The following is a 23,282-nucleotide window of genomic DNA, read 5'->3' on the forward strand; positions in this document are numbered from 1 at the left end:
AAAAGAAAATCTTTTTGAAATATTTTTTAATAATTTAAAACAAACAATGTTATCCCACAATGCGGAAGCTAAACTATTTTCACAATAATGAAGATTAGAGATTTAAAATAAAGAACAAATCACAAAAACTATAAAAAATAAATGCCAAAAAGCAAATAGAAAGAACACACCATAATTATCATTTTTCAATCAACTTGACCTCCATCCACTCTATTTGCAATAAAAGTAGTGTCTCTCCTTTTGACCCCAAAATAAGGCGGAGAAGTCCTTACAAAATCTTTCCACCGACCTAGTGAGGCAGAGTACCTTGAATCCATTTACTCTCTTTTAGAGTAGGTAGTGAACTTGAAAATCCTTTTACTCCATCTTGGACTAGGTAGATAATCTTGGAATGCTTTTACTCCCTCATGGAGTAGGCAGAGAACCTTAGAATCCTCTTACTCCCTCCTGGAGTAGGCAGAGAATCTTGGACTGATGTCGATGAAATTCACCCAGAGACACCAAGTAACTAAGGAAGAAGCTTATAGAAGATGGTGGAAATCTTGCTTGGATCAACCTTTATGAATCCCTCATAACTCCCACTTATAAGGATCCCTCTCTCATAGCTCTCCTCTCTTCCTTCTTTAAGATCTTTCTCAAGTCAACCAAACAGTAAAAGATCTCTCAAAAGATATTATACAAGATGAAATAGAGAGCCTTAAAAAAATTCCCTAATTTTATATTTGCTATCAAAGATCGTGTAGTATGATCCTGATATTATCTTGTATGATTAGTAAAAAATACCCCTTTCATCCAGTACGATATGTATTGCCTTGTACGATTAGTTCAAGTATTTGAACATATTATTTAAGATGATTCTATGATCATGCGGGATAAGTAGTTTAAGATATTATATGATCATCTACTATGTTATGGGATGATGGGCAGCAATTTATATATCAACTTACACATCCCTCGGGATGTATAGGATGACCACTTATATGATTAGAAGGAAATTATGATTTTTGTCTTGGACTATAAGGGATCATCCCATGAAATATTAAAGATCATCTAGTCTGATCTGAGTAGATCATCTTATATGATCTGATCAAGCAATCAAACCATAATTAGTCTCATAATTACAAAATCAATTTAGGCATGATTTTCATAAATCGTCCAGTATGATGTATATCATCTTGTATAATTAGAACAAATTTTAAAGTTTAAAGCATCACCTAAATTATGATTGGCGTCTATTTTTCAAGTCTATAAGTGATCATCCAGTATGATTTGAATCATTCAATATGATTATTTAATCAATTTTATGTAACAATGGGTCGCTTTATTAGGGTTTTATGTATAACTGATCGTCTACTATGGTTTACATCGTACTATATGATTAGCTCAAAAATCTAATTTTCTCCAAACTCACCCCCTTTAGTGTGTGCGTCTGTGTAAGGTTACTTAACATGGGATACACCAGAAACATGATTTGACTCAAGAAAGTTAAAAAGTATAATGAAATTAAAATTTAAGACATACTCAACCTTTAGTCTACCCAATCTTAAGTTGATTTGTACAGCAAGTGTACTTGTGGACCTAAAAGGTTAGTAAGCAGGTAAAATAAAATAGATATGCAATGATAGTAGTATTAAAGAAATAATAATGTTTTTATCATCAAAATCATAAAACTTGGGCCTAGATTTGAAACATAAAGCTCCATTAAGTTCAACATCAAGTAAAATTTCTTCTTATATGTCACATAGACATTAAGCTAAGCCATACGCAAACACTAATATTTGGTATAGTTATTATGGTAGGAAAGGAAAATCTCATTTGATGTTTATGCTCATAATTAATAAAATACATAAAAATCAACTTTTATAGGGGTACCAAAAATATAAGAACTTCATATACAATACATAATAGATATAATAATACACATTTAGAATGTGGACACAAAAATATTTGGGTTCCAGAAGTTAACATTTAATTTACTTAACTAGTAATGCTTTTAATGTAAAATCAATGAAGGCATGAGGTACTTGGATAGTGGATGCTCAAGATATATGACGGGCGAAAAAGAAAAATTCTCTACATTAGAACCAAGTGATGGAGGATATGTCACATATGGAGATAATGCAAAGGGAAGGATGGCATTGGATCCATATGTAAGAACTCTATTACTTTAGAAAAAGTTTTATTTGTTTTAGGATTAAAATATAACTTAATATCAATTAGTCAATTATGTGATAAAAGTTTAAATGTTTCTTTCTATGCATCACATTACATTATTATAAATAATAAAAATATTTTGCTTATTGGAAATAAACATAAAACTATTGATTTATAGAATACAAATGATATAAATTTGAATTTACTTTGCATGAAATCTATAAATGATTATGCTTGGTTATGGCATAGAAGGCTATGTCATGCCAATATCCCACACTTTAAACAATATTTCTAAACATGTAAACTTTTTTCAAAAAACGTATTTCTATTTTTAAACATATTCTATAGAATTTTATGTTCATTTTTCGAGATGATATGTTATTCTTTGAACTATGTTCAATCATAGAAATATATCTTTTCAAAACCCTATTTTGATATTGAATCCATTATAGAATATTGTGTCGGCCTCTCGAGACCATACTTTATTCTCAATGCAGTATTCGATTACAAAATAGGAGAAATCAAAATCTGCGTGGTGACACAATTTTTCCCACCACTAGTAGACCTTAAAAATTATTGCACATGAACTTATTTGGACCAATTAACACAACTAGTTTAAATGGTAAGAATTATAAATTTATTATTGTAGATGGTTATTCAAGATTCACTTGGATATTATTCTTATATACTAAAAAATACATTTGAAGATTTTAGAAAATTTTCTACGTATATTCAAATAGAACAAAGTTATTTAATTCATAGAATTCAAATAGATCATGGTGGCAAATTTAAAAATTGTAGTGATGAAATTGAATTAGATATAATTTTTTAGCTCTTGGGACTCCCTAACAAAATGGCGTAGTTGAAAGAAAGAATCGTACTTTGGTAGAATTAGTAAGATCAATGTTAGATGAATATAAACTTCCAAAGTATTGTTGGGTAGAAGCAATAAACACTGCATATTATATTAAAAATAAAGTTTATTTAAGATCTATTTTTAGAAAGAAACCTAAGATTAGTTATTTACATGTTTTTAGATGTAAGTGTTTTATTTTAAATAATGATAAGGATTTTTTAGGTAAATTTGATAGTAAGTCTGGTGATGGTATATTCTTATGATATTCAATTTTTGGAAAATATTTTAGAGATTTTAATAAGAGAAAATTAATTATTGAATAATCTATTTATGTACTTTTTTATGAAAGGCCTATAGATTTAATAAGAAATTATTTGAATAATGATGATATTAAGAATATAAAGATAATAAATTTGAAAGAGGAGGATGATTCTTTGCCTAAGGAATGGAGATATAATATAAATCACCCAAAAGAATTAATAATTGGTGATCCTTCTCAAGATGATAAGTCTAAGAGAAACCTTAAGGAAGAGGTAGAACATTCATAGAAATAAAGATGAAGTTTTAAAAGATAAATTTTGGATAGTTGTTAAAGAAGAGGAATTTAACCAATTTGTAGAAATGATATTTGAGAGTTAGTCCAAAGACCTCACGATTAAAATATAATTGAAACTAAATGAGTCTATAAAAATAAGCTAGATGACTTAGGAAGTATTATTAGAAATAAAGTTTGATTAGTTGCAAGCATAAGGGTACGCACAAATAGACTGAATAGACCTTGAAAAATCTTTTGCACATGTAGCAAGCTAGACTAGATGCAATTAGATTTCTCCTTGCCTTTGCTTGTTTTAAGGACTTTAAACAATTTCAAATGAATGTCAAAAGTGTATTTTTGAATGAGTATATTAAATAAGACGTATTTATAGAAAAATCACCAAGTTTTGAGAGCCTTAATTTTACTAATCATGAGTATAAATTAAAAAACACATTATATGGTTTAACACAGGCTTCTCATTCTTGGTATGATATGTTAAGTAACTTTTAATTAAACATGATTTTAGAAAAGGTAAGGTAGATACAACTCTTTTTTCCAAAAAAAGTGGAGAAGAATTGATTATTATACAAATTTATGTTGATGATATATTATTTGGAAGTTTAAATGAAAGTTTATTCCATAAGTTATCTTCATTAATGTTAAAAGAATTTTAAATGAGTATGATGGGAGAACTCAACTATTTCTTAGGACTTTAAGTAAGGCAACTAGAGTCTAGCACATTCATATGTCAAACTAAGTATAAATGAATTATCAGAAAAGTTTTATATGAAAATATTCAAATTGAGTACAAATCCTATAAGCTCACCAACTAGAGTTGATTTAAATGGATCAGAAAAACTAATAGATTAAATTATTTATAAGAGTATGATAGGTTTGTTTTTGTATCTTATTTCTAGTAGGTCTGATATTATGTTTGTTATATATTTTTGTGCAAGATTTTAAGCTAATCCTAAGGAATCACAGTTAATTATAGTCGAGCAAATATTTTGCTATTTGATAAGAACTTGTAGGTTAGAATTATGGTATTTTAAAATTTAGTTATCATGTAATTTAGCTGCATATTCGAATACAGACTATGCTAGTTATAAAGTTGATAAAAAGTACATCTAGAACCTATCAATTTTTAGGATCATCACTTATTTCTTGGTCTTCTAAAAAATAAAATTATGTAGCTTTATACACTATTGAAGCATATTACATAACTGCAGTTAGTAGTGCTACTAAAGTTTTATGGCTAAAGCAAAAATTAGAAGATGTTGGGAGTAAGCTTAAAATATTCCTATTAAATGTGATAACACAAGTTCCATTATTTTAATAAAAAATACTATACAACACTCACGAACAAAACGAAAAGAGATTAGACATCATCTTATTAGATATCATGTTAATAAGTGTGATCTATATATATATATATATATATATTCACAAATAGCATATATTTTTACAAAATCATTAATTGAAGAGGGATTTTGCATGTTAAGATGTATGCTTTGGATGTTAGATCCTACTATTTAAACATTTTATATATTTCTATAATTCTTATTGATGTTGTCAAAGGGAGAGAAGAATAATATCTTGGTCATGATTCTATTCACATGTATACGTTCAAGGAGAGAATTATTTTTTAGTAGATTAACATTAAAAAATATTTCTCAATTATTATATATGTATTTCTTTTAATTATTAAAATTTGTGGTAAAAGGACAATTTGCACCTTTATTATAACGATACTCAATATAAGTTTGTTATCATAAAAAGGAGGAAGATTGATGATATTATCTATCTCATGACCTATTCAAGTGATTTTGATGATACCAAACATATTCTTGAATGTTCTAATATGTGTGCTAAGTATTTTGGGTGTAATTATTTCATTAATATGCATGATAATTACTTATATGGGATATACATTGCACAAATCAAATTTAATTAAAATTTGAGCTGAAAGAACTCAAGATTCACCAAGATGGAGAGCTTGAAAGCTTTTATATTAATGTAGAGTATCTTAGAGGTCTATTGATATTTATTTGCATGGTTTGATTTGCTATCAAACTAAATATTTATTAAAATAATTTACATATTATTAATTTAGGATAATAAGCTTAATTTTGAAACCTATAAGATTCCTTTATTAAATAAATTTTATATACATCATAGATTACATAAATGTTATCAAAGATAGAAATATAATCAATTAGGCAAATTAAATGTATTAAGCTTATATGGTAAAATTTTTACTATGTGATCTTTTTGAATTGAACTTGTTTCACATAAATTTACTTATATATTATTCATTTTATCTAAATTGCATCATAGTACTATATGAATATTTAATATATCTTTAAATATATTAAAATATGCATAAGCTTTTATTTCGTTATGTATGATATTATTTTGATAGCAAAATGGCATAATTTTTATTTTATTAGTTTGCTTAGATTTTTCTAAGAAAAATTGATAAGTTACATGACCCCCTTTTTATTGAAATTAAATATATATCAATCTTACCTTATTTTGGATGTATATGAAGACTCTTTTTACTTTTCCAAGTGACTAGCTTTTATATAGGCATTTGAATTTTATATTTATTTAATATAATTAAATTCTTTATCAAATATTATATTATTTGTTGATTAAATAATATTAGATTATTAATTTTCTTCAAAATTGGTTGTACTTGCCATTTTTCTTTAAATACCCCTTTTCTCTTCCTGTAAGGGCTATTTAATGCATAAAACTCAAGCATTATTTTCTTTCCTCTTTCCTTCTTTACATGCTAAATTTTGAGAGGAGAAACTTTTATCTTCATTCCAAGAGTTCTTTTCTTTTGCAAGATAAATGTTTTGGTTGGAAAGCTTCAATGTACTAAATTGTGTAACATCTCTTGGAGTTTTTGAGTTTGCTTTGTTTAACTAAATATTTACTTGTAGTTCTTTTAGTTTACACCATAGATTTTTTCTTTAAAATACTTATTATTTGGTGAAATATTATTTAAGAAAGTTATATTAAGTTTTCTATGATTAAATATTTTAAATCATAAAGATAACAAGCAAATATTTTTATTTTCTTTTATTTGGCATAGATTTATATTTAAAATCTAATTCATTTTAAAATTATTATATGATTTGAGGAGTTATGCTATAAATTAATGAGAAAAATATTTTTATTTTAAATATTATTTATATTTATATTAAGAAATAGAATTATCTTAAAGTGAACAAATTTAATATTTTATTTACAAAAGTGAGGAGATTAAAATTAAGTTGTAAGATCACCTCAAAATATTTTAGTCATTTTATTGCAAGATAATTTGTGTTTATATTATTTACATCAAATTATATATTTTTTATTATTCTAAGCCATTTGAATTTGTGAAATTTAAATTGAAATTAGTTGGGTTGTACTCAGCTATGTAGGAGAGTACTTAGGTTGTAAACAACTTTTTAGTTTAAAGAAGTGAGGTATGCAAGGCAAACTTAAGATTAGTGGATATATACATCATATTACATGGTGGGAATTATAAGAATTTGTATTGAAATGTTTGTTTATTCAACAGTAAATGAAGGTCGTAAAGATCGTGGTCTAGTAATGGTGGTTGGAAGGACTGTGGTATGGTGAGGGAGGTCAGAGGGACCATAATTGGCGGCAGAGGTTGGATGGACTATAGTAGGTGACGGAGGTTTGAAGGACCATAGTTGGTGGGCTATAGAGGTCAGAAAGACCATTAACTGGCAATGAAGGTCAAAAGGACCATTGCCAGCAAGCGACAAAGGTTAAAAAGACCGTAGTTGGCGAGCGATGGAGATAAAAAAATACTATTATCTAGCAATGGATGTCAAAATGATCATAATTGGTAGACTAGTGGAGGACCAACAATGGTTGGTCGCTAGAGGATGTCCAATGTTGGTCGGTGGTCGGGTGGAATTCTGATAATAAATGGCCGTCGAGCTATGGTACGATGATGGTAGGGATGAAGTCTTGGGGCTGTCGACGGTCGATTGGAAGTTCGGCAGCGTTCGGTGACGCAGCAGTGGTCCGACAATGGTTAGGCTATAATCTAGCAGTGATTGACGGCGGGTGGAAGTCCAACGGTGATCGGTGGCCGAGCGGTGCTCCGACAAAGGTCGGGTTGAAGTTTGGCCATGATCAGCATTCAGATAGAAGTCCGATGGTTGTGGGTGACTGGTCCATGGTCCGACAACGATTGGGCTAAAGTTAAGTGACTGCTAGGTTGATGTCCGAAGTCGGTTAGTGATGGGGCGGTGGTCTGACGATGGTCTGGCTAAAGTCCTGCTGCGGTTGGCGGTCGGATGAAAGTCTAGTAGTGATCGGCCATCGGGCTATAGTCTAACGTAGGTCGGGTTGAAGTCCAACGATGATCGGTGGCCAGATAGAAGTCTAGTGGAGGTCGGCGATTAGGCAGTGGTTCTATGACTGTCGTTCTAAAGTTCGACGGCGGTCGGTGGCAAGGTGGAAGTCCGGCAATAATTGACGGCCGAGCGGTGGTTTGACGAAGGTCAAGGTAAAGTCTGACGGCGGTTGGCAGCTAGGTAAAAGTTTGTTGGCGGTCGGTGACCGGGTGGATGTCTGGCTGTGGCCGGCGGCCGGGCGGTGGTTCAACGAAGGTGGGGCAGAAGTCCGGCTGCAGTGGGCGGTCGGGTGGAAGTCCTACGATGGTATGTTTAGGTGAAAGTTCGAAGATGGTCGATGGTTGGCGGCTGAGCTATTGTCCCACGACTGTTAAACTGAAGTTCGGTGGTTGTAGATGGAAGGTGGAAGTTTAGCGGCGATCAGCGACTGGGCGGTGGTCCGACGAAGGTCGGGCTAGAGTATGACAGTGGTTGGCGGCCATGTTGGAGTCTGATGATGGTTAGCAGTCGGGTGAAGTCTGTCAGCAGACGAGCTGTGGTCCGACGGCAGTCTATGGGGGTTCACCAGTGATGGTGCTGGAGCTCTTTAAACCTTTGAGCTCTCTCCAATCTCTAGCCCAATATATCCTTCATGTAGAGAGTGAGATCTATTTATAGATTTTCATGAGTGGCATATCCCGTAAATATGGAAAAGATCCAGGGCATGTTCGGAGTGCTCCATCAAATGGCTCATATTGATTCTCCTGATCATAGAGAATTTTTCAACTGTTTAAGTTCCTTAAGGATGTCAGAATTCAATGATCTTGGGCTCATTAATTCGTCTCGCCAAGCAGCTTGATTTGACTATAAGCATGTCATATTTGAATATTATTTTGTCAACCAAATAATGCTTTGATCCTTCCAAATGTGGTCGAGCCTCTAATTAGGACCCAATTGGGCTCGGGTTGGACCGATTTCGGTGTAGTTAGGTTCTTCTCTTTGATACGTTTATTTTGACTATAAGTTTGCATAAATTGGATTTCAAATGATCCCGTGTTTAATGTTGAAAGTTTCCAACTTGAATACACATCGAGATTCGTGCATGAACAAGACGATTTTTGGTGACGTGTCAATTACCAAAATAGCTAAATTATTTCCCCACAATAAATTCACAACTAATTTCATAAAAAACTACAGCCGCCCTAAATAGATCCTAACACAAATTTTCAACATGGATAACAGTTTGGTAAGAAATTCTCAAGAAATGACAATCCTTCACGAATTACCATATTAATCAAACACTTTCTACAAATTGATCAAACATTTTTATTCCGTTGGTGCATATTATAATTACCTGAATTACTGACTAGAAGCACAGTCAATGAAACGTGAGGGATTCTCCCGCCTCAAACAACTAAGGTATCTCATTTCACTATTCCGTAACCGGACCCCCTTAATCCACTCGAAACTTTCTTATCTAAAGAGGTCATGCTCTCATGGATTCCTTTCTTCGTTCATACAGTAAATTATTACACAATCGCATGCACATGCTAATATTAAATAAATAATGATATACGTAAAGTGGTAAAATATAAATATATATATTGGCGATTCTACAGAACGCATAAGCAGACAATTTATCTGCTTTCAACCATTCTATAAATGCATGACGTGCCTTTCATATAAAATCTTACAGATTTAAATTTTCATACGTGTAAGATTCGAACTGTAACAATAAAATAACAGTGATATTTAGCTATAAATGTTCTCGCAATCTTTGAAAGTCTTCAGAAGGATTCTACAGCTAAAATCTTTTAACGATCCATGGTCAGATAATACACCAATTACTTGCAGAAAGTATCCTTCTAGAATGAATAAAAATACAAAGCTTCTAAGCTAAATTACTCCTTTTAGAATGCTTGGAAAGCAAATTAACATGTGCCGGGTTTCCAAGGAATTAGAAGAGAGTGGAAACAAAAAGGTGAAGGAATTGAATTTAAGAAAAGAAATTAACATAAAAATATTCTACTGCAAGTAGGTTATATTTTATCTTCTTTTTTTTTAAAGAAATATACACCAATATAAAGACTTCTGCTTTATACTTAATAAGCTGAAAACCATACTGCTATTCGTCTTGTATAAAATTAGAAATGTTGTGAGAAAAAACTAGTTACTAACCAGCTGTAGAAACATTTCACAAAATTCTTTAGAAAGCATTTATTAATAAGTAGATTATATATGGAATAAAGTGATGTTAATCAAATATTCAAATTCCTTCAATCGGAATACAATGAATGCAATGATTCCTTAAGTTTCTGATCAAAGTTCATTCCAAAAAGAATTCAATCAAATCAGAATACATTCTTTGATTTGATATAAATTCCTTACTTGACTATGATCATAATATCATATTTTTCTTAATGATAATTTTAAGTGGGTTTTTAGAAGGAATAACTCATGGAGTGTCCAAATAGAAAACAAAAGTCTAGAATGATTCCTGCAAATAATAATAATAATAATAATAATAATAATAATAATAATAATAATAATAATAATATTATTATTATTATTATTATAAAACAACAATAATAATAATTGTCTCTAGATAATAACAATGACAAGATATCTTTATCCCATTACATGAGGTTGGCTCCATGAATTTTTTTTCTCAGTTTTTTTTGTCCTATTAGGCTTAAAGTCCCTTTAAAATGTAATTAAAATGTCATTTTTAATATTATTTAATCAAATCTTTTTAAAAGTTTGAGTAGGTTGTTAGACCTTATTGAACTATTCCAAAGCTAACCAAGATGGGTGAATTAATAATTTTAAAAGTTTCTTGAATTTTCAAATATCATTTTTAGAAATTTTAAATAATAATTCCGAAATATACATTTGTGTAATAAAATTATTATCATAATAACTTTTTTAACCAAAAAATTTTAAAGCATAGAAAAATAAAAAATACAAAAAAAGTTAAATGAACAAAAGAACACCAAATTTATAGTGGTTCAGACTAAACTTGACCTATGCCCACTTCCTGGAGACTCCTTCTCGAGGTATTGCATATCAAAGTGACTCTCCTTTTGTCCTCATAGCTCAGCGAATAAGCCCTTACAAACTCTCTTCCACCAACTCGTGCGGTAGAGTACCGACGTCCTTTATCACCTTCCTGATGACGGCAGATAATGTTCTTCTTTTCTCATCGTCCTGGTGATGACAAAGTACTGACGTTCTTTCTCACCCTCCTAGTGATAGCAGAGAATCTTCATCTTTTTTCACCCTTCTGGTGATGGCAGAGTACCGTGACAATTACTTAAAGATCTTCTCTCAAAAACCTTCAGCGGAGATGGGCAAAAATTTGAAAAAAAAAAAAAAGATCATCGCTTTGGGCAACCTTGTAAATCCCTCATAACTCACCCGCACATGATCTCTCACTCTTTACTCTCACAATCTCTCTCCCAAACACTCACACTCAATGGCCACTCTCAAGAAATAATCGCAGCAAAGGTTTTGAGTATCAGTTTTTAGGACTCTTATATAAACAAATAAGAAAAATCATCCAAAAAACTAAAAATTACAACTGACCCTACTTAAGATTGTATAGTACGATCGAGAATCATCTGTATGAGTAGTTTAAAAATCTATGTACGATCCTGTATAAAGCTTATTTAATACTGTGTTAGTCGTCTATAGGAACTAACATCATACTGTATAAATAGTTCAAAATTAAACCTATTCATTTGGTACGATCATGTACAAACCTTATTTCATACTCTGTTAGTCGTTTGTATGAACTAACATCGTACAATATGAATAGTTAACACAAACCATGCTTCATTTGGTGCGATCGTGGACAAACCCATATCACACTCTATTAGTCGTCTATACAAACTTACATCGTATAATAAGAACAACTCATAAATAAATTAATTCATTTAGGATGAACTGGTAGACTTGATTTCATACTCGATCAGTTTTATGTATGAACTAACATCATACAATATGAATAATAAAAAAATATAATACATGATTTGATTAACTTCATTTTGGAGAAAAAAATATAACAAATCGTCCAGTATAATTAGTTTTAAAAGTTTAAGTTTTGTCTCTCTCCCACAGTGTGTGTGTGTATGATTACTCATTTACAATCACACTCTCTCAAACTCAAAAAAAAAAAAAAAATACAGACTTTATTACATGAAACCCTAATCTACTCTGTTTTGAAGTCTTCAGCGGTCTGGAGCATGATTTTTCTAAAAATATTAGTACACAATAATAATAAACATAAAATGCCCAATACTTGCTGGGAGAAATGATAAAATTAATAGAATAATAATTTTTTTCTTTCATTTAAAAACACATTCTCAAGCTGGATTCCTGAGTTGCAACAGTCTTCCCCTTTTTTATGATGACAAAAATAATTATTGTTTAAATTACAACGAAAATTCATTTCTCTTAAACTTCCCATCAATGAAGTTAAAAATAAATAACATGAGGATCATAAAAATTTCATCCCATTTTTTTAAAATTTTATTTTATAAACAAACATAAAAAAGAAAACCCAAGAAATACATGGGAAAACAAAAATTCATATACAACCTTGCCCTTTGAACATGAATTCTAAATTAGCTTAAAATAAAAACAAGTAAAAACAAACCAAAACAACTAAAACATAAAACCAAAAGACTTCAAATAAAATATTAGAACACAACTAATAACTCAAACCAAAATACAAATAATAACCACACCTATTTTTTCATTGAAAAAATATAATCTCCTAAAAAAAAAATTCTATAGACAAATCTAATAGATGATAATAAAAAGAATTTTAAACTATTTGCCCAAACAACATTAAAGTCCTGATTGGAAAAGGAAAGACTCAAATTTTAAATCAAAGAATAATTTAGATAAGAAAAGTTGAACAGGTTAAATGTTCGCTCTAAGAAGCAGAAATATCAAATAGAATAATCATCATAAAATTATTTAATAGAAATATTATAGTTTCAAATTCAATAGTTAAAATTATCATTTAATGCAATAATTTTTCTAAGATTTAAAGTAGAGAAAAGAACTAAATTTAGTGTGGGCTCATTTTATGCTTCTTTATCAATAAGAAATATTTGAGTGGTGAACATTGCATATCTTTTCATTTTGGGCTCATTGTGTGCCTCTTTTCAAATTTGGCGATATTGCGCATCTTTTTATATTTGGTTCACTTTGTATCTCTTTTGAAATTTGACACACTTTGTACATATTTTAACATTCCATTCTTTCTATAACATAATTCAGTAAATCTTAGCTTGTGTGATTATCTTCCAAATAAAATAAAAACATTTCTCGTATAAAAAATAATCCACAAAACAAAATCCTATTGTTAAGTATAGAATCAACACATTGTATATGAAAATAAAAGAAATAGTCCACTTACTATTGCTTGCCATTTTGAGAGTTTGAACATAAGATAATTTAAGATTGATAGAGATTGTGAAGAAAAATTTAATAAATACCTTCTAATTTAAGGAAAAACGGCACGATCTTACTGTATGAAACAAGGTTTGTACTGTTAAGATTCATTGCTCATGAGTTTATATTTTTGATGATAACAAACATTATGGCTCACATCTTTATGTTTTATAGTATTTTTCATTATATACTTATTTTGTGTGTATACTAATACTTTAAGAAAAACATACTCTATATTATTAAAGACTTCAAATCAGAATATATTAGGGTTCATTATAAATGGAGTCTTTATTTTTTATTTTATTGAGTCTTATAGAGTATGATTATAATTGAATAATTATGCACACACAAACTGAGGGATTGTTTAAGATTTAAAAATTTTTTAAATTGATAGTACTGTACGAATTCATTTCATACGGGATGATTTATTCATTTATAAACTCCTACGAGCAATTCAAAGAATGAAAGGATAACATTTTTCTAAGTACAATTTGTACTGTATGAAGTGTCCTTCGTAAAGACAATATCAAGAGTATGAATTGGATGGGTCCCTTTTTATCCTGATGATTTTAAATATTTTTCTGAACTGTTAGTACTGTATGATGTAGGGTTCGTACAGATGACTACTAGAGTATGAAATAGGTTCGTACACAATTGTACAGGCTGAACTTGTTCAATTTTTTGAACTGTTCATACAGTACGATGTCAGTTCGTACAGACGAATTTGAAATGTTCGTACGACACACTATTTGTTCGTACGGATGATTTGTACGGGACACTATGCAATCGTATGGGACACTATGTTTTCATATGGGATACTATGCGTTTGTACGTATGATTCATATGAGACACTATGCATTCATATGGGACACCATTCATTCGTATGGGATGATATATGATCGTGCAGTACCATCGTAGGATAGTTTTCTTATAATTTTTGGTTTTTGGATGATTTTGCATGTCCTTTCTATATAAGGAGTCCTAAAAACTGTCACAAAATGCCTTTATTGTGAATTTTTCTTGAAAGTGGTCATTGGGTGTGAGTGTTTGGGAGAAATTGTGAGTGTGAAGTGTGATAGATCAAGTGAGAGGGGTTTTGAGGGATTCACAAGGTTACCCAAAGCGAGGATCTCTTTATTTCCTTCAAGTTTCTGCCCATCTCCTTTGAAGGCTCTTAAGTGAAGTTCTTCAATATCGATCGCGAGTTCTCTACCTTCACAAGGAGGGTGAAAAAAGATGTCGGTTATCTGCCAACACTTGGAGAGTGTGAAAGGACATCGGTTCTCTGACGACACTTGGAGGGTGTGAAAGGACGACGGTTCTCTACAAACACTTGGAGGGTGTGAAAGGACGATAGTTCTCTGCAGCACCGGGGATTGGTGGAAGACGGAAAAATTATGAAGGCTTCTTCGCCTTGCTGTGGGGGCAAAAGGAGAGTAACTTTGGTATAGTGCAATACCTGAAGAGGGAGTCTTCTGGGAGTGGATATAAGTCTAGTTGGACCGAACCACTATAAAACTTGGCGTTCTTCTATTCTCTTTTATTTTCTGCTTTTTTATTTCATGCACTTTAATATTTTATGGTTGAAAAATCTTTTGTGTTAAAATTATAAATTGATTTTCTAAAATTTACTAAGAGTTTTTTAAATTACGAATTCAACCCCCTTTTGATTAGAATAGGGATAATTGAGTAGGTCTAACAACCTATCTGGAATCAACATGTACATCTGATTATGAGTTCATACGAGACAAAAATTTTTCGAACATATGAATGAAAACTACCAAAAATGACATGGCTTTTTTTAAATTGCCATTTATGAGGAGTCATTTTGTACAGCTTTTTAACTAAAATGATCATATAGATGAACATGTGTTCGTCTGGGATGATCAAACAATAATGATCATCTAGCAGTTAAATTTGTCCACATGTAAAATAACAACAAGATCATACAGACGAACAAGTGTACGTTAGGGACGATCTTCAAAAATAACTGCACTCAAAATTCCTCCTTATTTGTATAGAAAAAAATGAAGTATTCGTTCGGTATGATGATGTGTTCATACAGTATGATCTCATTACAAAAAGATATTTTCATCTTACAAACTTAAAAAAATTATCATGCAAAATCTAGTGATATCGTATAGTACAAAAGTTTTTCGTACAGTATGACTAAAAAAGAAATTTTTTGATTTGCACATGATAATCATGACTCTTTTCAAAAAATAAGTCACATGATCTAGTTTTTAAGGTGAAATCAAACCCAAAATAGAGAAAAAAATAAAAAGTCAAACAAAAACAAATCACAAACAATAAATAAAACATAATCATCAACAATGAGTTCAACACAAATGAAATTTGCAAAATTATAATTCTTAAGCATGAATATCAATTACGCCCAATCTAGTTTTTAAGGTGCTAAACGTTTCGAAAGCAAGTGGTTTTGTTAAAATGATTACAAGTTGATTTTAAGTAGCTACATGATGTAGCTCAATTTCTCCTTTAGTCACATGATCTGTAATGGGGTGATATCTTATATCTATATGTTTGGTTCCAGATTGATGAATATGATTCTTTGAAATGCATATGATGCTTATATTATCACAGAAATAAAATAGTGCAATTAAAAAATCCTAAAGTAATAAGTTTTTATTTTAACCAAAAAACATATGCCAAGCAACTATCTAAGGTAATGTATTCAGGTTCAGTTGTAGAAAGGACTACTAAATAATGTTTTCTGCTAGACCAAGATACTAAAGAATTTCTAATGAATTGACACGTTTTAAAAATATTTTTTTGATCAACCCTACATCCTGTAAAATCTAAAACAAAATATCCAAAGATTTCAAAAGAAGAGATGTGCCTTGGATACCATATCCCTAAGTTTTGAGTTTCCAAAAGATATCTCATAATTCTTTTAATAGCAGTAAAATGGGATTCTTTTGGATTAGCTTAAAATTTAGCACAAAGCCAAACATTAAACATGATATCTATTCTGGTAGTAATTAAATAAAGTAATGATCCAATTATTTCTTTAAATTTTTTTAATCAACAGATTTTCCCTTAGAGTCCTTATCGAACTGCACTGAGAAACTCATTAGTGTACTTATTGGTTTAGCTTTATCCATTTCATATTTCTTAAGGATGTCCTTAATATATTTTGATTGTCTAATTAAAAAATGTGCCATCCACTTTTTTCTTTATATTAAAACCAAGAAAGTAACTCAAGTCTCCATTAAACTCATTTCAAATTCATTATATTTTTTAATCATCGCAAAGATTTTTATTAGCAGATCCAAACAAAATATCATCAATATATATTTGACTAATGAGTATATCAACTTCTACTCTTTTTTAAAAGAAAGTGATATCCACACTTCCTTTAATAAATGATCATTCTAGTAAGAATGAGCTTAGCCTTCCATACCATATCCTAGGTGCTTGTTTTACTTCATACAATGCCTTTTTTTAGTCCATACAATTTCTTTTATATTTAAATATATATATTTAGGGAATTGTGAATTTTTAAAACCTGGGTGTTGCTCAACATAAATATCCTCTTAAGAAAGACACTTTTAACTTCCATTTGAAATAATTTAACACCTTTAAAATAGACAAAGTATAGCAGTACCCTTATCACTTCAAGTCTTGCTATATGGGAAAATGTTTCCTCAAAATCAATCCCTTCTACTTGATTGCATCCCTTAGCCACCAATCTTGCTTTAATACTAACCACTACACCTGAATCAATATTCTTAATTTTGAAAGCCCACTTAGTTTCAACAACACTTTGATTTTTAGGTCATTCAATTAACTCTCAAACATCATTTCTAACAAATTGTTTAAATTCTTCCTGCATTTCCAAAATCTAAAATTTATCAGAAAGTGCTTGATTTATATTAGTGGGTTCAATCATTGAAATAAAGGCTGAGTGGTTCACTTCTTTTCTAAGGTCATGCCTAGTCCAAACTCCTTCACTCGGGTCTCCTAAAATCCATTCTTTATGATGACTTTTAGGAAACTTCAATTCTCTAAGCAACACAATTTTTATTTCAACCTTTTATTCATGATTTGTATTTTCAACACTTTGGGTTATTTTTTTGACATCTTCTTCTTCCAACTTAGACACTTCTTAAATGGTAGTTTCATCAATAACTACATGGGTAATCTCCTCAACTATCAAAGTCCTTTTGTTAAAAACTCTATAGAATTTGCGAACACTTGAATATCCTAGAAAAAGTCCCTCATCAGATTTACACTACAAGAAAATCGTTAATTAGCGGTGGAAATTTTTGGTGGAAATTGATCATTTTTCGACAGATTGAAAATTTACCAACGTCTTTCTGGCGGCAAAATTTCCGTCAATAAAATCCGTATAGGAAAAATAATTTTAACGGTCATTTCCGGCAGCAAATGTTTTCGACAGTTTTCCAGCGAAGTAAGGCTCCCAAAGTATTAAAAAAAATTAATTTAAAAAATATGCTGCCCGCAAGCCATAGAGCCTGCATAAGCTAGCTTGCCCGCCCGGTTGCTTAAAGTCCGCCCAATTGCGCTAGCTGCCCGCTCGACTAGCCACTCGACCGCCTGCACTAGCTGCTAGTCCGCGACCGTGCTAGCTGCCTGCGCACTTGCCTGTTTGACCGTGTTGCCCGAGATTCAAACTCATGACCCGTGGAAGTACAAACATTCAACTACTTTGCTTTGGAGTAAAATGTGTCATAAAACATACTCTTTCATATTTAAATAATACAAATTAAAAAAAAAATAAAATAAAATTGTGAAATGAATTAATAATTAAAATAAACTATTAAATTAATAATTAACTAAAAATGTTATTAAATAAAAAATAATTAATTTTTAATTTAACAAAATATTATTTAAAATATAAAATTAAAAATTAATTATAATAAAATTCAATTAAGATAAAATATTAAATTTAATAATATAATTAAATTAATTAATTGCATTAAACTATAAATTATTAATTAATTAAATTATGAATATATGATTTTCAGATATTATTACAAACCGTCGGAAAAGCCGCCAGAAACTCTACCGGAAAATAGGCTATTGGAAAGCCGCTGGAAAAATCAGCCGGTAATGAACGATTTTTCTATAGTGTTAGGATCAAATTTTTCTAAAAGAGTTTTAGAATTATTATGAATAAACACCTTACATCCAAAGACATATAGATGTGAAAGGTTGGGTGTCTTGTTCAACTTAGATCTAATATTCATCCTATTCAATAAAACATAATACGCCGTACAAAAGAATCCATTTAACTTTTTCCTAAAGAAAAAGAAGAACAAGAAAAAAGCGTACTTATCCAATAGCTTGGGGAAGGGATAATGGCTTAGTAATGATAGTTTTAAAAGAGAACCTGCCAACCAAATTCAGAGGTCTCACATTCTCTTTGCCGTTTAAATATAATAAGAGTAGCATTTTTCTGCGAGTGAATTTATTCACCATCATTTTATAATAAGCTTTTGGATCAGGTCTGTGTTGAAGAATAAAGTTCGTTTGATCGAATAGTTTCTTCCAGGAAATGAATCACGAGCTAGTTTTCTTTAGCCGAAGGAAGCTTCGGGCAGCAGATCAATTATTCTATAAATTTATCGAGTGATTTGCACTGTCTTTCCCTTATTTTACTTCAGATTATAATAGAATTTAGCCCATAATTTTAAGAAAATTTTCTTTTTGGAACTACTTTCTGAAACACAAGTTTATATTTGATATTCAATAATTTTTTTATATTGCACAAAATTATAAAAGATGTTTTGAACATAAGAATCATGTTAAATATTATTATTTTTTTAAATAAACTTTATTAATAAACCAAAAGAAATTACAGGAAACAAAACAATAAAAGCGACCAAACAACAAGGAGCCAGCAAACTATTTTCCACAAATTATAGCTACCACTACCACTACCACTATATGTATTCTCAAGCAACATGAATGAAAAATTTTCAAATAATATAGAAATAAGCATATTTGTCTATTTAAGATTAATCCTATCGAATGCAAACAAAATTTTCAAATATATTGCAAAAATATTTGGACTGGCCTTTTTTAATTTTTTATTTTTGGATGAAATTTTTAAAATTTCTAAAAGTAATGTTATTGGCATATTCCTTAACTATCAGGATGATCTTTCGGCCATCAGATAATTTTGATTTTTTTGTTCATGAAAATTGAAGGGTGAAAGCGATAAGGATTACTTTTCAGCAAACTTTTTATTTGATTTTTGAAACCTGAAAGAACAAACCAGAAGGATTTTGAAATCAGAAATCAAATAGTAAACCAAATAGTGAAATCAAACCGGAAATTACCTCTATCAACATTGAATTATTTAATAAAAATGAGTTAACTTAAACCTAATCTGTCAATTAAATAATATTAAGGCAATGATCATTTCAATTAAGGCATAGAAATTATTATTAATTAGACGTTCGAAGTGATGTATAACAGTTCTAGACTTTTTGAATATCACTTCACAATGTTCTTTTCTTGTCAGTACTTTCACAACTTTTTATGCTTTCAAATTTGGGTATTAATGGTCAAGATTCGGCAGTTGAAATTAGGCTTAGTAGGCAACTCATTTGGTCTGTTGATTGAGAGTTTTGGCTATTAACCAAGTGGTCTTGGGTTCGAGTCTCATGTACATGACATGTCTGTGAGTTTGCCATTGGCCTATATGTCCAGAAAAAAAAAATTCTTAGTATACACATCTCATTTTTGATTTGTTGGTTGAGAGCTTTGACTTCCAACAAAGTGATCTTGAGTTCAAATTTTGTATGTAATTTACGTGAGTTTGCCTTTTTTGACCTAAATATTCCCTTAAAAAAAAAAAGGCTTGGTATAGGCTATGCCCTAAAATTTCTCAAAAGAAAAAAAAAAAAAAAAAAAGGGCTTGGTGACCTTTAATGAGTCACTTAAAACAACAACAACAACAACAACATTTATCCCATTACATGGGTGGCTATATAAATCATTTCTCTATATTGTTGACATTTCTAATATTTTCTAACCAAAGTCTTTTCAGGTCTACCTCTACCTTTTTTAACATATGTCAAATCTAATACATCTACTCTCCTAATATGATCATCGAAAGGCCATCTTTTTACATGACCAAACCATCTAAGGGTGTTCTCTCTAATATTAGTTGTCACTGGAGCGACTCCAATTATTTCAAGGATATGCTCATTTCGTATCATGTTTCTAAGAGTAAATCCACTCATCCTAAGCATCCTCATCTCAACAACACAACTTAATGAGTCATTTGAAAGGTGGACAAAAAGTTTAAGTCTAATGTTTTATCAAACAATTTGAAACATTGCTCATAACAATAACATTTTCATTCATATTTGTGTTTTATGAAAGTTTAGGATTGTGATTTAACATTTCATAAAAAAATTGATTATAACTTTTAAATCACAAAGCTTTTGAATTAAAATTTTATAAGTTGATTTTAACAACATATGTAATCTGTTTTTAATAAATTTATAATTTATATAAGTATCTCTTGATGAAACGAATGTAATAATAACAAGGATGTATAATTCTGCATCCGACGCTGAAAAATATAATTGAAAGTTTAATGAGATCATTTGAGGCATTAAATGACAGTCAATTTTTGCTTTTTTTTTTATATTTAAACGACGAAATAAATCTCTTGAGCTCAATATAAAATAATAATAATAATAATAATAAATTAAAAAAATCTCTTGAGCTCAATATCTCCCAATTCAAAGATTAACAAGATACTGAGATATTCAATAATCAACAAATGATCAAATGCAATAAAACACCTATAATTGTATTGGAATAACCTTATTCCTGTCATAAATGATCAACATTTTCCCTCCAAAAATCTTTAAATACATATTTTATCAAGTATGTGCCTATTTTGCTCATTTTTTGATTTTTATGATGACATTTTATTTGTTATAGTTTAATGATTGGCAAAGTGCATTAACAAGTTAATCAAATTATAGCAATCATTGATATTAATTAAAGATAAAATAAGATATAGCAAACATCATGATTCATGATGATTTAGATTATAATGATGGTGTCTAAGCAGGCCTGAAGTGTTTGCCACTATGAGATGGCCTTAATTAAAAATTAATTGTTTTCAATTGGTTATGGTTTTATTTGTGAAAGTTTTTTTTTTGCTACTTTTAAGCCATCTTTTTAATATAATTTTTTTTATTTAAAAGTTTTGTATTGAAAAGCGATTTTAGAAAGCAATAAATTTTTTTCCAAATAAAGTCAAAATCATATTTGAAATTATGGCTGAGAAACTTTTACCAAAATTAGAATATAATTTGGACATATTTAAAATTTTCTATGATTAGTTGAATTTTTACTTATTTTTCAATCAAAAATTATAAATTTTTATATTCTCAGAATTAGCTCTTAATTCATTTCCTTTGAACCCGGAACATAAATTGGAGTCCATTTGGACCTGCGTGACTAGTTCAGTTTTGTGGACAAACAGTAGCTCACTAAAATCCAAAAACTGCACTCTTCTTCACCGGCCCGACAGCTGAAAAGGCCAAGTGCTATGTCCTTTAACGTCTATTTAATGATTTTCTAAATTTCCTAATGCATCAAGATTTTTTATCAAAGTTTTCTAACAGCCAAAAAACTACCCTAAATGGATAAAGGGGTTCAACAAATGCAATATTTTTCTGAAGCGATGGTGCTTGTTTCCCCGTTGGCTCTGCTAGGGTTTCTGCCCTAACACCTTTTGCGATCCCCATGACTCCCCTGGTCTCCATCTTCCGATATACTTTTCTTCTTCTATTTCTCTTTACTAGTTCAATTTTATCAATTGTGCCATCTCCGGTAGTCTTTCGACCTGAATGGCAGCAAATCGATTGAGTGATCCTGGCTTTCTCTCGGGGCAAATGAATTGTTATTCTTTTTTGGAAGCCTTGTATGGTGCTTCCCTTTCAAGAGAGTTTCCAGACCTTAGAACTTCTTCCCATCTAGGGCTTCTTTCATTATGGATCTCTGAGGCTGAAATCTATGCTCTTGCTAAGCCTTTCAAGTTTGCATTGGTAGGCAAATTTCCCTCTCGCAGACCCATCCTTGAGGCAATTCATAAGTTCTTCTTTAACCTTAAATTGATCAGTGAATGCTCTATTACTATCTTAGATATGAGGCATGTTCTTATAAATCTGGTGAATGATTTGGATTATAGTCATATTTTTCTCATCGTTCCTCTTTTGTTTCAAACTGTTATATGAAATCAGTCAAGTGGTCTCCATTTTTGGATTTAACTGTCAAATCTTCGATCATTCCTATTTGGATTTCATTTTCTAATCTTAGGCCACATATGTTTTCCCCACGTCTTCATGGTCTGGGTTCCATTTTTGATCGTCCTTTGAAAACTGATAATGCCACTGTCGTTTGTTCACAACCATCTGTTGCTAGGGTTCTTGTTGAATTGGATATCTCCAAAAATTTTCCTAAGGCTGTTTCAATAGGGCTTGATACTTTAGGTTATGTTCAACTAGTTGTTATGGAGGATTTTCGTCCATTTTGTGTCACTGCAAGTCTTTCGAGCATAATAAATATAATTGTCATGTTATGCATCCTCATTTAGATAGGAATTCTCAGAAAGTTAATTTAGGAAGGAATGACATAACTATTATACCAACCACGCACTATGGATAATAATGCTTTGCTCCCTCCTATTACTGATTCTAGTTTAACTATGAATAATTTGAACTCTGAGCCTTGCATTTAATTGGGCCTGTTGTTTTGGCCATCCCTAACTCTTCTCCTGGTAAGGATATTGGTATCTCTGATGATGTGATTACTAATCATATCAATAATGAGTTTGTTGGCAATGATGTGCTTGTTCCCATAATTAACTTAATCTCATTGTAGTTCC

The sequence above is a fragment of the Dendrobium catenatum genome, unplaced genomic scaffold (genome assembly GCF_001605985.2).
Source record: "Dendrobium catenatum unplaced genomic scaffold, ASM160598v2 fragScaff_scaffold_1548, whole genome shotgun sequence".
Classification (NCBI taxonomy): Eukaryota; Viridiplantae; Streptophyta; class Magnoliopsida; order Asparagales; family Orchidaceae; genus Dendrobium; species Dendrobium catenatum.